The sequence below is a fragment of the Andrena cerasifolii genome, chromosome 13 (genome assembly GCF_050908995.1).
Source record: "Andrena cerasifolii isolate SP2316 chromosome 13, iyAndCera1_principal, whole genome shotgun sequence".
Classification (NCBI taxonomy): Eukaryota; Metazoa; Arthropoda; class Insecta; order Hymenoptera; family Andrenidae; genus Andrena; species Andrena cerasifolii.
This window is the reverse complement of record NC_135130.1, coordinates 4,228,495-4,243,726: the sequence shown is the minus strand read 5'-3', so window position 1 is coordinate 4,243,726 and position 15,232 is coordinate 4,228,495. Positions and strand designations below refer to the sequence as shown.

Genomic DNA, 15,232 nt, shown 5'->3' with positions numbered 1-15,232 from the left:
GCTTTAATCCCGTCACTGAGGGCATGGGTCACAATAGACCCACGCACGGCCAGCCGGGGGGTTGAATACTTTCGCACCAACCTGACAACAAATTTAACAAAGAAATACACGCAACTTTCACACTAAAAACGCGCGATATCCTCCACCACCTTGATCTGAAGCAGGCGTACAGGGATGACGAAAAGTGCCATCTGCATCGCCATTATTATTAAGTTCAGTTACGAATGGTACCGGCGACACTACTCCTGGCCGGCAATGGGAAGCGTACCCTCGTTCCTCGGTCGATGCAACCCCTTTCCGGTGCCCCAGAGGTGGGGAGACGTCGAAAATCCTTGGCGCTCGTCGAGGAAGCTCGTCTGCGCGCGTCACGGGCGTCGAGGGCCCCCTCGAGCTGAACTCGCATGCGAGATACGAGGAGGCAGCCGAGGCCTGCCAAGGGAATATTATACTTGGCGATGACGCGTACGCGCCGCGAGGAGGAGGCCTGTCTCGCCTGCACGTTGGACGAGAGGAACCCTGTGAAGAGGGGGCGTGTGGGGGAGGGGAGGGGGAACTCAAGGGAGAAGGGAAGATAAATGGGAGGACGCGTGGGACAGAGAGAGAGAGAGAGAGAGAAAGGGAGAGAAGGGGGCAGAACAGGAGGATCGGTTGGAGAGACCGAAAGAGCGAGGGAGAGAACAAGGAAGCAGGGGGAGACGCGGAGAACTGGGAGGTACAGAATGTAAAGAGGGAGAATGAGGGAGCGGGAGAGCAAAAAAGAGGACAGGAAAGCTTGAGAGATCGAGAGGGTAAAGCGGCAAGAAGAAGAGAGAATTGGGGGGGGGGCGGAAAAGGGAATCTGAAAGCTTGAGGGAAAACGAGGGACGCAGGGGGGAGTTCGATGGAACGAGAGTAAAAAATGGATTGCATTAACTGTGAAAGCTGGGCAACTGAAGGGGGGTCGAAATTGGGGAGGTGAAGGACGCGGAGGTCCAGAGGAAAGGTGGTACTAACGCGTGTGAGGCGCAAGCAAGAAGCAAGGAGTGGTGTTAGGATCGAGGAAGAAGCAGGAGGGAAATTGAGAATCTAGAGTATGCACAAGAATGCAGGACGTGGGGTATAAGAAGGGAAGAATAGTGAAATTAGTATAGGAAGAAGGAGATGTGGAAGGAGCAAAAGAGAAGTAAGAGGCGAAGATATCTTCAAAATTCAACTAAACCTACCTTTGACATAAAGTAGCCCAACTGGGGTTGCCAACCGTACTATAATATATGTATAGTATTGTACTATATTTTTGTCTAGTGTACACTATACACTTTTGGAAAAAGATACAGTACGTAAAAATACTATATTTCCGATACATCGATAAAATTCTATAATTTTTACTTATTTTTCTATTCTATAGCAACATCTTTAATCGAAACTTCAATTTCTGAATTTAAATTTTAAACTTTTGAACACGACTTAACAGAAGTGTTGTCTATAGTCCGTTTACCAAAATTTGTATAAAATAATTTCATACCTTTTCTATATTCCCACTACTTAATGCAAAATGAACAAAAACATAGGTATACATTAGAAAAGTAAGATGTCGATTTAACGTAGTTTTACTTTGTACCAGTTTCCTGTTAAAATTACTATAACTATATTCTTGTACAATTTTCTATATTTTTTATCACATTTGGCCGTAAAGTTGAATATATTCCCGAAAAGAAGTTGGCAACCCTGAGCCCAACCTCCAAACATAACCTATAAATCTAGCTAACTCCACGATAGAGATTGCAGAGGAACCAAGAAAAAACAACAAGACAGCATGGTGTGTTTTTATCATTTTCAAAATCGAAGACACCAAACTGAAATTAGAAAGAAGTAGATGGAAAACTTAGCCTACAAGATTTCACCCTGACAAACTAACTAACGAACGAACTCACAAGTGAAGCTAAATAAAAGCTTGTAAAAGAGTTTAATCCGACATAACTGTCTACGTAAATCTTCTTCGTGCCGATTCGTTGAAATGCAGGAATCGCTAGCCGAAAGTGGGCCCTGTGCACCGTGATCCTGAACCCAGGCGAGAGCTACGGGTGGTCCATGGGATATCAGGGAATTCCGGGTAGAAATCGAATGGCGGGAAAGTAAAATGTGTGCTGCTGATAGCTATGGCATCGTCTATCGCTGGCAACGAGGAATGCCAAGGACTTCCGGGGTAGATCTAATCGATTCCAATGGGAATTGACGATGGGTGTAGTGTCGGTTTGCATTCAAACATAGATGGGGGCCAATTCAAGGTAACTTTCGTTGACATTACTGGTGAGGTCAAGCTCGCAGTGAATGCGATAAGGTTTAATGGCCGTGTCCCTTTTCTCAAATTTCATACAGAGCCGCTCGCAGGTTCGTCTTCATGAATGCAAACGAACAATTAATCGTGTAAAGTGCTTCATTGCTTGTGTACTCTTATCTGCGTTATCGTGAGTTCTTATATCCCACTGTTATCCGATTCTTTAATTCATATACAGAAAATAAAACTGTCTATGCCATCCAGATAAGTTGACTAAATCTTTGGTCAACTAATCATATAGTATATTACTGGAACACTATAGTATAAAAACAAAGAATGGAATTGCATTCGAATAGCTCAATCATTTCTCTGTTACTGAATTTTGATGACATCCGCATGAGATGAAACAATTGTTCTGTTGTCGTTAATTCTGTTCTCTGCTCCCTCTATATTTATGTATAATTTCATTTAATATACTGAATCACGAACCTGGTGATACATTATAAATATTCGCGTAATATATTGTACAGAATTTTAGAAAAGTACTTGAAGCTTAAGGGGAGGTTCTGGTCTAAATGTCGATTTTTCTTTTATTTCATTTTTCGAATGTTCAACCTTTTAGGAAAACGGGTTTGAAAGGATTTGTTGAAATTCGTAAAATTCCCGAAGTTATAGGCATTTGAGTCGCGGCAAATACATGGGTCACAACCGGCTACTCGGCGCTCACGTAAAACTTCAAATGCGTTTTTCTCGAAACAGTGTTCTCAAAACGGTGGGACCTGTATCTTCAAAAGTTATTATCCGATTCGACTGAAACTTGTTTTATTTTGAAGATTATTCTTTTGGCTAGGGGGGGAACTAAAAAAATTACAAAAAGTTGAAAATTTATAATTTTTAAAGGTGTTGAAAGGACGAAAAATACAGGGAAAAGTGATTTCAAACGTGAAGTGTCGTTATTTTCTAAAAAAAATGTAATTTTTGTAATTTTTGTAGTTCCCCCCCTAGAAAAAAGAATAATCTTCAAAATAAAAAAGGTTTCAGTCGAATCGGATAATAACTTTTAGAGATACAGGTCCCACCGATTTGGATCAATTTTTTGACGCCTTAACTTTAACGACTCCCCAGGGCTGTTTGCACTGATTAATTATAAAACAAAAAATATATTTCTATAACATAAGACATCCTTAATACAATGCAACAAGTCCCATTAAATTATATATAGTAGTTTTCCTTTAATTAATTCCTAAATATCACCTATTTTTTGGGGCTCTAGACCAGAACCTCCCCTTAATGATTTGAAAGACTTCAGCTAGGTAAACTAGATCCAGCTTGTATTTCTCACCAGAGTAATTACTTTAGTTGTTAATGATACATGCACGTACACATTTAACATAGGTGCTTAAAGTATTTGTTAAGATATGAATCAAACGTGTTTAATTAGATTTGCATATTATTATTAACGCCGCTAATCTGCAATCTCCATTCGACCTGGTAAACAAAATTACTCACTTCCATTTGTAATAAAATACATGCCTACATATTATTTTACACAAAGTCCCCAGAATCAGCGAATCCAACTGAATGCACTCTTCTAACTGCAACCAAATGAAGCAAAGTTCACGTATCGAACAGTTGATGCGCGAGACAATTCAGCCAGCAATCCCCGACGTGATGAGAGGAGTCGTTGAGACGCATTTTTAGACACTGGCCACGTGTTTCCTGTGCTCGAAGAGCAAAGGAAGCTGTCCTTGAGCCGCTTGACCAGCCAAGAGGGGAACCGTGACACGTGGGGATCACTGAAAGTAAGAGATCGAGACGTTGCTCGTCCCTGTTGATACCGTCTGCGTTTCGAAACGCGATGGATAAAAAGGCGACGAACGCCAGGGGTCAGGCGAGCTTGTGGCCCTACTGGTTATCAACGTTCGCCCGTTGTTTCTTTCTTTCGCGGCCGGTGCTCGATAACGGGACGCGCGGCGTCGCGATCCGAGCCAATAAGCCACGACGTGGATCCAGAGAACGGTATCCAGCCGCAGTGCAAGATGAATGCCGCTGGGACGATGAGTGGAAACGCGAAACAGGAGCTTCTTAGATACTTGTAAGTCAAGATAAGAGGCAATTTTGCGCGGAAAAATGTTTCTGCTTGGATGTGAAGTTGGATCTTTGCGCAGGAGATCCTTGATCTAGCGTCTCATGAATCAAAGCTAATATTTTAAAACTTAGCATGGCCTAGCATAGCTCAGCTTAGCTTCCAGTTTGGTCCCCGGATTCTGCAGCTCCTTGAACGTAAAACGTTGTCGCAATGAATTGTCAATTGTCCAATACACTCAGACTTTCACCTGTTTACATCGCTGCGGAAATGTATGAGCACCCAGGATGCCTCTATCGAAATGGCGTTGGTGAATTGCCAAGAAGTGGTAAGGTGTTATAGATATCGATGAAGAACATCATTTCAGTTGAAGTAGGTACTTCGTGGATACCAAATACACAGGCTGCATCTCCATTGAGAAATCAGAAATTACTCGAAGCTTACTGAGATTCGTTAAACAGCCGGCGCCAAAGTGTTCTCAAATAAGCGGCCACCCCGCTCTGACAACCCATCGTCCATTCCCCTTTTCATCGCTTTAAAGCGTTCGAAATACAATTTGCAAGCGCATTGAGCTCCCGTCAGCACCCGCAGCACAAGCGCCGTCTTATCCAGCGAAGGCAGCGAGTCCTCCATCGCTATCTCGCACAAAGTGTCATCCGGAGTTGGGCTAGCGCGGAGTGTCGCGATGATGAACAGCCCTCGATCAGGCTCAGCGTCTCATGTTCGATAATCGATAGGTGGACGTTCCGGTCCTCGTGGCCAGGATTGAGCTATCATGGACACACTCGGCGGGACAGGCGATCGTGGCGTGCACCTAACCCAGGCCTCGATCCGTTCTCGCCGTTCGATCCATAAATCGAGAGCTACCTCCGTTTTGTACATCGCTAATTGCCCTCGAGGGGGATTCGGTTTCCCCGAGGCCAATAAAGAGCCTCTGTCTCCGTTCCTCCGCTACCTGACCCCCCCTCCCGCCACCCCCAACCTCCGAGCGTTCCCTCTGTTGATCATGCTCGGAGCGAAAAGCTAAAAGAAACCCAAGAAGAGAGAGACGGAGGCGGAGAAAGAAGGGGGTCCGCCGTTTTATTTTGGCATGCCGCGAGGAGGCTATAGGGAGGGGGGGGGAGTTGGGGGCGATCCTTTTTATTTCTCCCGCAGCACTGGCTGCCTTATAGCTCGCTATAAGGTATTCTATGATGGTTCGTCGGTTCCAACGGCGCCCCTGGTAAATGGAATACGACTGGAGACGGGTCGACGAGCAACGAGACGTTGTGCGAGAGAGAGATAAAGGGGGGAGAGCATGGGGGGAGACCGGGCCAGGAAGGGAAGAGCACAGTGTGGAGGAAGAAGACGATGGCGAAGACGAGGCATCGCGGTGGGGGAGCCCACTGTAATTCTCCTTCCCTCCTTTCGTGGCAGGGTTCTCTCCCGGCTAGACTCGCCCCCCCTGCTCCCCGGCCGCACCAGGACCACTCCTGCCCCCATTTCCCCTGGCATTGGGGGGATTTTTTCGAGGGCTCGGCCAAGAGAGGATGGAGGGAGAGGAGAGATGCGGCTCGCAGTCGCCAGGCTGCCAAGCGTGAGCAAACCGACCGCTCTCGGGCCGAACCCACACCTACGAGGGCCCGAGCGAGGTCGATACACGCTTGCTCCGCTTCGCTTTGCTTGCTCGAGGGAGGACACGGCGTCCAGCCGAGCGAGGGAGACGAGCTCACGTGCACGCACGAACCAGCCACCGATGCACGCCCAAACAGCCTGGCACACAGACCTAGCCGGCCTGTCGGATAAGATAAGGCCTGCCAGGGGGGACAGGTCGGTACCCCAGAGTGAGCTGTCGCGACCTGGCCTGCTAGACGATCAGGGAAACGCGCGGGGAGGGAGGGAGCCTCGATCGGTAGCTGCTGGGCCTTTCAGGGTAATTGCGACCTTAGAGGGCTACGAGGTCGTGGTTGATTAGAGAACAAGAAGCGACAGGATGATTGTTCCGACTTTTTCTGTTTGGCAGAGGTGGGTTTTATTAGCTGAGCACATGGAGCAACGATAAGCAGATGTCCAGGAATAATTAGCCAGGAGGAAGATCGAATGGTTTGATGGCGAGGCTTCTTGGGTGTGGTGAAGGATTTGGCATGGGACGCAAAGGTAAATGCCAGCGGCAGCTCCAAATCAGAGTTGCGGTATTGGGGACGTTTTCAGAGTCCATGTATTTAATTGTATGAGACTGTCTTTGGTTTACCTTCCCCTGGTACTTCAACTTAGCCTACGCTGCAGCGAATCCTGCGGCACTCCTAGTTGCGAAACACCATTCCACGTGTCTGCTGGAGCAATTTTTCCCCAAGCTCGACGGTGCTCAACGCTGAAGAGGCTAGACAACGGCTCGATCGGTCCGCTTCTCGCGTTACGAATTCAGACGCTCGAGGCTCAAGTGTCGTGAAATCGAGCTCCGGAATTATCGATACCGAATATCTCAAGCATGAGCTTACTTGGACAGGAAAATGAGTGCCATTTTCTGCTTCAGAATCGATAGCTTCGTATTTTCATAGGTACCCAGCTCGGGGACTTTGAATCTAGACTGATCGGAGAATTGAAATTCAACAAGCTTCATCGGCTGCAGGTAATTAATCTCCCTAACTCAATTACAACTATGATTAAAAATCACCAAGAACAACAAAGGGGCAAGCATCTTGATTTAAGTAGCGGACCACGACAGAATATTAACCAGTAGCTTGCGACTCTGGGATACTAATAAGAGCATAGGAGCAAGCAACTTCGTGCCCCACTTATTACCGGGTCTACGAAAAATCCGTAGACGTCTACTTAAGCAACTTCATAACTTCATAAAGGAACAATACAATTCCTCCCTCATCAATCTCTACCAAACCTGTCTCCACCCCAGTTGACTTCGCAAACACTACAAGTCGTCAGCGAGATATCACCATCCCTTCGAATCCTACGCGAGACCAGACCGCTTGTAGCTACAGCGCTATCCAGGCGCACAAGAACTCATCCCAAAGACCATCCTGCCCCAGCGCCTCAGAGACGTCAGGGCTTGAAGACCATGGAGGGTAGCGTTCCACGTGTCCCCAGGGAAATGCTCCGCGTCTACGTGTTGTTCCTGCTCTCAGCTCGCTCGAGACTGCTGCTAGGCACATCTGCACGGACGTGCAGGCCACGACGGCCCTCGTGCAAGAGCAAAACGGACGGGAGAGGAGCGCAAGCAGCGAGGGAAGCCAAGAAAGCGGCGGCGAGAAGGTGGAGCGGAGAACCGTTGGGTGGGTGGGTCGAGGGGGTTAGACGAAGAAGCTGGGAGACGACGGTGGCTCCTCGTCGTCGAGGAGGCGGGCGGGAGGGGGGAGGGCAAAGAATCAGTAGGAGAGAACTGAGAGTCGGATTGAGAAAAGAGGAGGAAGAGGAGGGAAGAGGGGGCAGAAAGAGCCAGAGACGCCAGAAGTGGGAGTCAAGAACCCTACAAGGAATTAAGAGCTTATTCGTAACAGGCACCGTGATGAAGATCCTATGGCTCGTGAAGCGGGGAAAGGAGGGCGGAAAGTACCTCCCGACTCTCCCACACCGAGGATCTTTGGAATACCAATCAACCGGCTAATACGTTTTGCCCATGCGGGCGCGAAATTGTCTGGGACAAGGGGCCCTCCGCGCCGCGACTTCCGTCCCCCGTTAAGTGTTACATGGTTTTCTTCCTTGTTACGCGACCGCGGGAGTCGAGAAGCTCTTTTCACGCGCGTTTTGCTTAAGAAGATAGATTAAGGAGGCGGGGGATCGAGGGGGATTCAGTCTTCAAATGTGCATTTACAAGACCAGCTGTGTGTTTTCTGCGATTTGGAAATTAGCGTCTTGTTTGGCAAGATCAAGGAAGAGGGAACGATTTTTAGGTTAGGTTGGGAAACAGTCTTTAGACTGAACCTAGCTTCTGCGATAGTCTTTTTCTTCTTTTATTTTCCCTTGCTTATTTTGTTTGTGCAATAAAGATGCTTAATATTAATAATAATTCGAATCAGCTGGGACTTCGAGTGGTTACAGTTTTTACATGGAATATTTTCTTAAACTTTTTTTTCACAGGAGATTAATTTTTGCAAAGTTTGGGGGATTCTGTTAGTTCTTCTATGTAGGTGTTGCGAGAAAAATCGAGTTTTCAGCTTTGACACGAATTAACCTACCACAAAATGTATTGGGAGTAGAAAAGTGATGCACATAATTGTATAGTGGGTGTATTAAACTTTGATATGGCACGGTAGGTATTTTGTGTTGCAATATTGCAATGTAAAGTTACTAGTAATAACTATACCAATGATTTTTGTATCTTTTTCTCAAAGGTCCTCGAATAGCATCCAGTTGCTGTATGTGACCCAACCTAATAAATGACACAAGTGTGTCCTATTGCACATGTGGGCACAGGGCTTAATACAGGGCATTACGGTTGAAAATAGATTAAGCTAGATTTTCTACAGACAATACGTGCTGCGTTAAGTAGAAAAGGATTAGTCCGCTTTGGTCGTAATATAACTGTGCTCATTCTACTTACAGGTAGATTTATAGGTTAGAATAACGTAATGTTACATTTAATGCAGAATTCTTACTTTATATTCAAAATATGAGTGAAACATGGAGTCAGATGTGAATGTGATTAAATCGAGCGTGTAATATACATATGTACAACGATTTGTCATAGTATGAAGCAAAATTATTGCGTGGTAAAAATAAACAGGTGTAGAAGACAAAAAGGCTTTAAAAATGGAAGTAATACTTTCCTGAAGAATACGATTTCATAAAAATGTAAACTTTTTAAAAAGAACCTTCTACAAAAGTCCTTGAAGCCTCAGACAAATTTTACAAAAATTAACTAATTACTAACTTATCAAATAAAACACTAGAGTTTTCCAAAATCAGCAGCACCTATTTCTCTATTTATTTTATTATTTTATTATCATACTTTCTCTCCACCTTCGTACCTCATATTTTGCTTTTCTTTTTCTACCGTCAGAATACTTTAACGCTCTATTTCTCCCTGCCAAAACCCAAGAGACACATTAAAATAAAGAAACTCACAAGCGCAGATCTCGTCCTTAGGAACGCGTGAAAAATGGCTTCATCTAGTCACGACGCATACACAGGACTCTCGTTCCCCTTTGAAGCCATTGTGTACGCCGCGACGCTAACTTACACGCTTTTGAAGCACCTCTCCGCGCCAGGTCGCGGTAACTGTCGCATAAACGACGCGATCGCGAGGCAGTTTGCGAGGGACGATCAGCGCTGCAGCGCTATAACGGCTGGCGGAGTTACGACGGAGGCTTAAATTTTTAGTGGCTCGGGCATGTCAGCGTCTGGCCTTCTTTTTGCCCCCTCCGAGGGAAAATGGAAGTATAAGCTTCACTGCGCGAAGTTATCTAAAAGAAAATTAGAAAATTTAACAATTTCACCTGAACCAACGCCTATCGAAGATTCAAAAAAAGGAAAGAAAAATCGAAAGCACGCTAAAATGAAAAAAATAGTCGCTGTGTTGTGACAAGTCGCGGCCCCACCGCGTGACTTAGTGTCAACGAGCGTCACCAGAGGTCTCTAATCTTTCTCGCTAGTACTATCTCTCAATATCATTCGTATATATACAAGTTCCAAAATCATATCCTCTGTGTCCCCGTGCGTGTCTAGGGCAGGGGCCGCCAGCTATAGCCCTACTGATGAGTCTGGCTGGCGGTTCCAAGACGAAACACACCTCTTCTTTTCCTCCTCGATCCTCAAAAATCGCCAATCTGCCCCCCGCACAGTTTTACTCCATTGCGACGTAATCCGGCCGGCCTTAGGGCGCGAGGGTACGTTGGAGGCGACGGGGCAAGAAAAAAACTCCCTTCTCGTCATTGTCCTCTACCCCCCACCACCCAGGACGTGACAGTGTGATGCCAATAAATTCAAAATCCAAGCGCTTCTTCCCTATCGGCACACTTTCGTGCCGTTCCAAACCAAATCGATTTCGATGAAATTTAAATATCCTGTAATCCACGTGAATTTGGAGAGCGCTTAAGTCATCATTCAGTTGGTCTCGAATTCGTGAGAAAAAAAATACGAAACGTCAAAAATCGCAAGTTTCGCCCATTTACGGAAAAATTCAGAATATTTCAGACTTGCAGCGAAGAATTTCGATGAAATTGAAACGTGATATAGTCCACGCGAAATTAGGGGGGGTTTAAGTCATCACTTTGCTGGCTTTGAGTTTGTTTAAAAAATACGAGCTATCAAAGTGTACGATTTTCTTACGGTCTTTATCGCTGGAACTATCAATCGAGTTCGAATTCACGGCTTCTTTCTCGGGGAAGCGGGGGGACAGTCTGCTAGAGCTGCATGAACACCTGACAAGTATTAGCATAGCTTGACTTATTAACAAGGCTAAACATCCGACAGAGGAGATCCAGATGAAAGTTTCGACCCGGAGAGGCTTCGCGCGCAAGCCCCTCCTCGGTGTTAAGTCATTGACGAGGTTCCAGCCGTTGGTAATGGAACCAGAACACCGTAACGAAGTCCCACACATTCCTGGTTTAACAAACCGTCCCGTCATATTCAAGGTCTCCTTCATCAATCGCGCTGATCTCGCCGAGTCCAACGCGGACTCGTCAAATAGAAAGACGTACGCGTCCGACCAGCCGACTTAATAAACGGATTAACTTGTTGTTTCAACACCAAGCGCACTCGATTAACGGCGACCGTGTTCAGCATCGTATTATGCCGAGTATTTACGGATCCAAACGTGAAAAGAAGGGACAAATTGAGCAGAGAGACTGCAGTTAAGCAGAAACGAGTGAAGGGTATCTACTCGATGTTTTCAGATTTTTTTCAAAGTCTAAGCATCTGAAGAACGGCTAGGATCTGGGGAAAGTTACTTTCTGTTTAGGTTTTAGCGAGTTTCTTTGAGAATGCCGAGTGTAATGAGTTCTGGAGATTGGAGATAGAACGATACAAGTAATGATAGTGTTTTAACTGTGTATGGATTTGTGATTGAAAGAGGTGCGTTGGGTTTAGTTGCATTATTTTCTTTATTGTAATTCCATTGGTGTAATTAGTAAAGACTTTCGTATCAAGTGGGGCAGAAATTGTGCTGCTTCTAAAAGGATAAGCGGTGGTGTAACTTAAGAATGTTAAAAGAAATATTGTCAAATTTTTGCGTATTTTTGAAATCGTAATCAGTCGGAATAACTTTTGCTCGAAATTTTTTTTCAAATAATGTACGCGTCGTAAGTTAGGAGGAAATGTAGTTACGGGCATATAGTTCGCGGAGCGCGTCTGACCACGAACAATCCCTATCCCCTTGCTTTCTACTTTGCTACACTCTTGCATTCATTTCGGACAGATCAATCATGCTCTCCTGTACATTAATTATACTGTACTACTCTGAAAACTGCTTTGTGCAAAATTAGGCTTCGTTAACCAAAAGCTTATCAAATCAGTAATTCCATTTAATTTCAAAGCTCTATCACGATTTATTCCATCAAGAAACAATACTTTACAAAATGTTCTCTTCCATGTGATACACAAGAACTGCTTATATATTATTTAAAACAGAAAGTCATTCTAATATCGTAAAGTTAATTATGAAAATTCATTGTAAATCATTTTACTATTCTACTACCTTGATGCAAAATCAATTAATATAAAGATTCTTGAAAATAACCGATTTACTATCAAGCGAGTTCTATTCATGCCCCTCGGTCCAAAATTAAAAAATTTGCAATGGCAATCCTTAAAAATATTCATTAACTCGATAATCTTTTTACATTCACATGCGTGCTATTAATGGGAATGAATTCATAACCATTGAAACCTAAAAACAGTAACCCGAAAATTTAATTTTCTTTTCAAACTTTGCAGTCCCTTTAGGGAACTTTGATAGAAGTATCAGACATTTTTTTCTTCTACTTTTTGGTTTTTCAGGGTTAAAACAGGTTAACCTGTGTTTCTTACTTTCCTGTACATCTTGCCAGTTGAACTATAATTACAGTAGACATAACAACATTGTTAGAACGAAAATTTAATGCTTTTTACGCTGTATAAAACTATGCAATCAAATTGTTGAAAATTTATAGTTTAAATAAAAGGCCTTCCTCTAAAATTTAAACAATTTGATTCCACAGTTTCATAGAGCATAAAATACCATTAACTCTTCACTGCAACAATTTTCTTATATCCATTATATTTTTCAAAATATTCAGAAAAATCCGAAAACACTTGTAAACCTGCAAGTTGAAAAAAATCAGAATTTTCGAGTTACCGAAGTGCCCTTCTGAGAGCTTGCCCGCCTCGACGTTGAATGTCCTCAAATCCCTGAGCCCTGCCTCCAAAATCATCCGATTCTACTAAAACTCAACATTCACAGAGATTCATCGCGTACCTGCACGTCCTAATCATACTTTTGCCGCAGAAAAACCAGCGCCGCGCTGCAAGTACGAAGCATCGATCACCGGTAATGCCGTCCGTCAAACAACGGTCTATTCCACGCCACTTCACCAACAACACGCTTGGAGCACAAGACAGGCTAACAAAAGAGAGGCATTGAAGGAGTAGAAACTTGGCTAGCCACAAAGGGTGGACCGCCGTTGTACCCGCCGCGGTGACTGACGCGCACGTAAGATGCGCACGCAGCCTCGCGCGAACCGCGAAAGATAACCCACGTGACCCTCCCCCGTCGCCCTTCGAACGGAGGCGCGCGTCACGCGGCGTCAGTGGCGCACGAGGGACGCCGGAGCACGTCGACGCCGTCAGCGTGCACCGATCGCCCGCGAAACGGGCTAGGGAAGGGGAGGCGGAAGGGAGCGGGAGCGATTGAAGGGTCAGCGGTAGGGGAAAGTAGACTCTCCTCGTCTGAACAAGCGGGGGCTGCAGAGGGGAGGGCGGATAAATTCGCGCGGCTGCGGGGAGAGGGGGGGGGGGAGACGTGACGCGCGTGCACGCCCGAAACTCAATGAACTGCTATCGATTAGTTGCTCATTTTATTCCTCGCGTTCTCGTGCGGCGGACTCGTTAAACGCTTCGACCCCTCCTCCACACACCCTTCGCCGCCGCGGCCTGCCGTCTCATCATCCGCGTTTTTTTTTTTTTTTTTTACGCGGGGGTAGGGATCCGAGTCACGAGGGTAGTGGGTCACAGCGTGGCTTTTTTTCCCCTCCCCCCCCCCCCCTCCGCGAGCAGGCGGACGAAACGGAGAAAGCGGGTCGCGCGGGATGTTTCTCGGTGTCCTCTAGACGTGCCTGCTGACCAGGACACTGCGCCGCGGCGCAACGCGATTTTCTAATGAAACGGTGAACAGCTGGGACGCCGGGTAACGGGTTCGCGGGATGATTACCCGCGGAACGTCGCCGGTGGCGACTCGAAGACGCTGGGGAGGGGAGTGGGAGTCTACTTTCGGTGGGGTTCTTCTTTTTTGGTGGTGAATTGAATGTAGGTGTCGAAGTTTTAGGGTGAATAGTGGCTTTGGGTGTCATAGCTTTTGGACAGCAGTGCTTTAAGGGGTCAGTCCACTGTGACGGTTTGAAGAATTAAGCTGTTTTTAATGATTTTTTTCTGCGTAGATACAACATGTGATGCAATAAATCTTTTTGGTATTTATTAAGCTACTCTTATGTTATACAAAAACAATTTAAAGAATTTTTTTAATTTGATTTAAAAGTTAAAACGCGATTGTCTCAAAGCAACATTTTATCAACTGGTGTAGGTGATTCCAAAAAACTATTTGACCAATTAGTTTGAAATTTTTACACGTTATTCAGCACATCAGTGGCTATGACCGGGACCACGGAAACCTTTTTGGATTAACCATTTCGTACTTTTTACAAGGCAAAATGATTGAAAAATTCACTGTCTTCCGACACTTAAACTTCAAACCTCCGCCCCAATGTTAATTTTTTAGCAGTAAAAATAATCCTCGTTCCAGCGATAACCACACTCATAATGATTACAACGCACTTTGAATTTTTTGTTTCAAATGCGTCATTCTCCCGGAATCACCTGCACCAGCACTGCATCGCTTTCTCCAGGCGCTCACATTAGTGTGATATATATTTAAAAAAAAAACAGTTACAAATTAAAATAGATTTTTTTTATACTGTCAATAAGTGTATTAATAAGTAGACAAAACATTATTTACGTTGGACGTTCCGTTTACTAAAAAATAAATCCTAAAAAATGACAATTTTTCACGAGTTCACAGTGGACTGATCCCTTAACCCTTTATTGGTTTTCCTACACATTCTGGCTTTTCTCACAGATCAGTGGCGGATGTAAGGGGAAATGCCAAGGTGGCAAACGTTCTGGGACACCCTGTATATATAGCAGAATTACAAATAAATTTACGCGCGTGTGGTATGAAAATTATGGGAACAAAAAGATCTCCCTTTTTGGGGGGATGGGACCCTGTGGGGCGCTTCTGAGCAAGGGCCCAGGCGGCAACTGCTCATCGGCCACCTGTTAAATCCGCCGCTGCCACGCATCCTCCTATTATTATAATTTCATTTCTCCTAATATACGTTCTCTGTTGTCGTTTACTTTCTTTAAACACAGTGTTCGTTTTTTCATCCTCTCACCGTTACCCAATCTGTTCTTCCTTTCTAAATTCTTTATGTATTGTCCGAAGCGTCTTTTTAGGTTAGGTTGTAGAGCAGCAGTTATGCTGACAACGGAAGATCCCGAACCCGAAAGTTCTGAAACTTTGTGAATATGTAGAGAATTTCCTCTTGATTACAACGCAATTTCTGTTTGCTGCCCAAATTCACTCTAAGGGGGTGTAATTGACCCCTGAAAATCCGGTTATTTTCTGATTTTGTGTTATAACTGTAACATATTTTTTCCCCAAATGGTAGATCTAATTAAAAGAAGTAACTTTTGTCTTGAAATTTTTTTTC

The 15,232-nt window shown here is 44.8% G+C and overlaps 1 protein-coding gene across 6 annotated transcripts in view; it reads right to left on the bottom strand.

The window, feature by feature from the left end:
- LOC143375981 (nucleolar protein 4-like) overlaps positions 1 to 15,232 on the bottom strand; it is a 139,485-nt gene that overhangs the window by 60,763 nt on the left and 63,490 nt on the right. The window contains exon 1 of one of the 6 annotated variants that reach the window (XM_076825744.1): positions 12,727 to 12,917. The exons of the other annotated variants lie outside the window; for them this stretch is intronic. The gene's annotated coding sequence lies outside the window, so the exon portion shown is untranslated. Of the gene's footprint in view, positions 1 to 12,726; positions 12,918 to 15,232 lie in introns of those variants that run through there. 6 annotated transcript variants of the gene reach the window in all.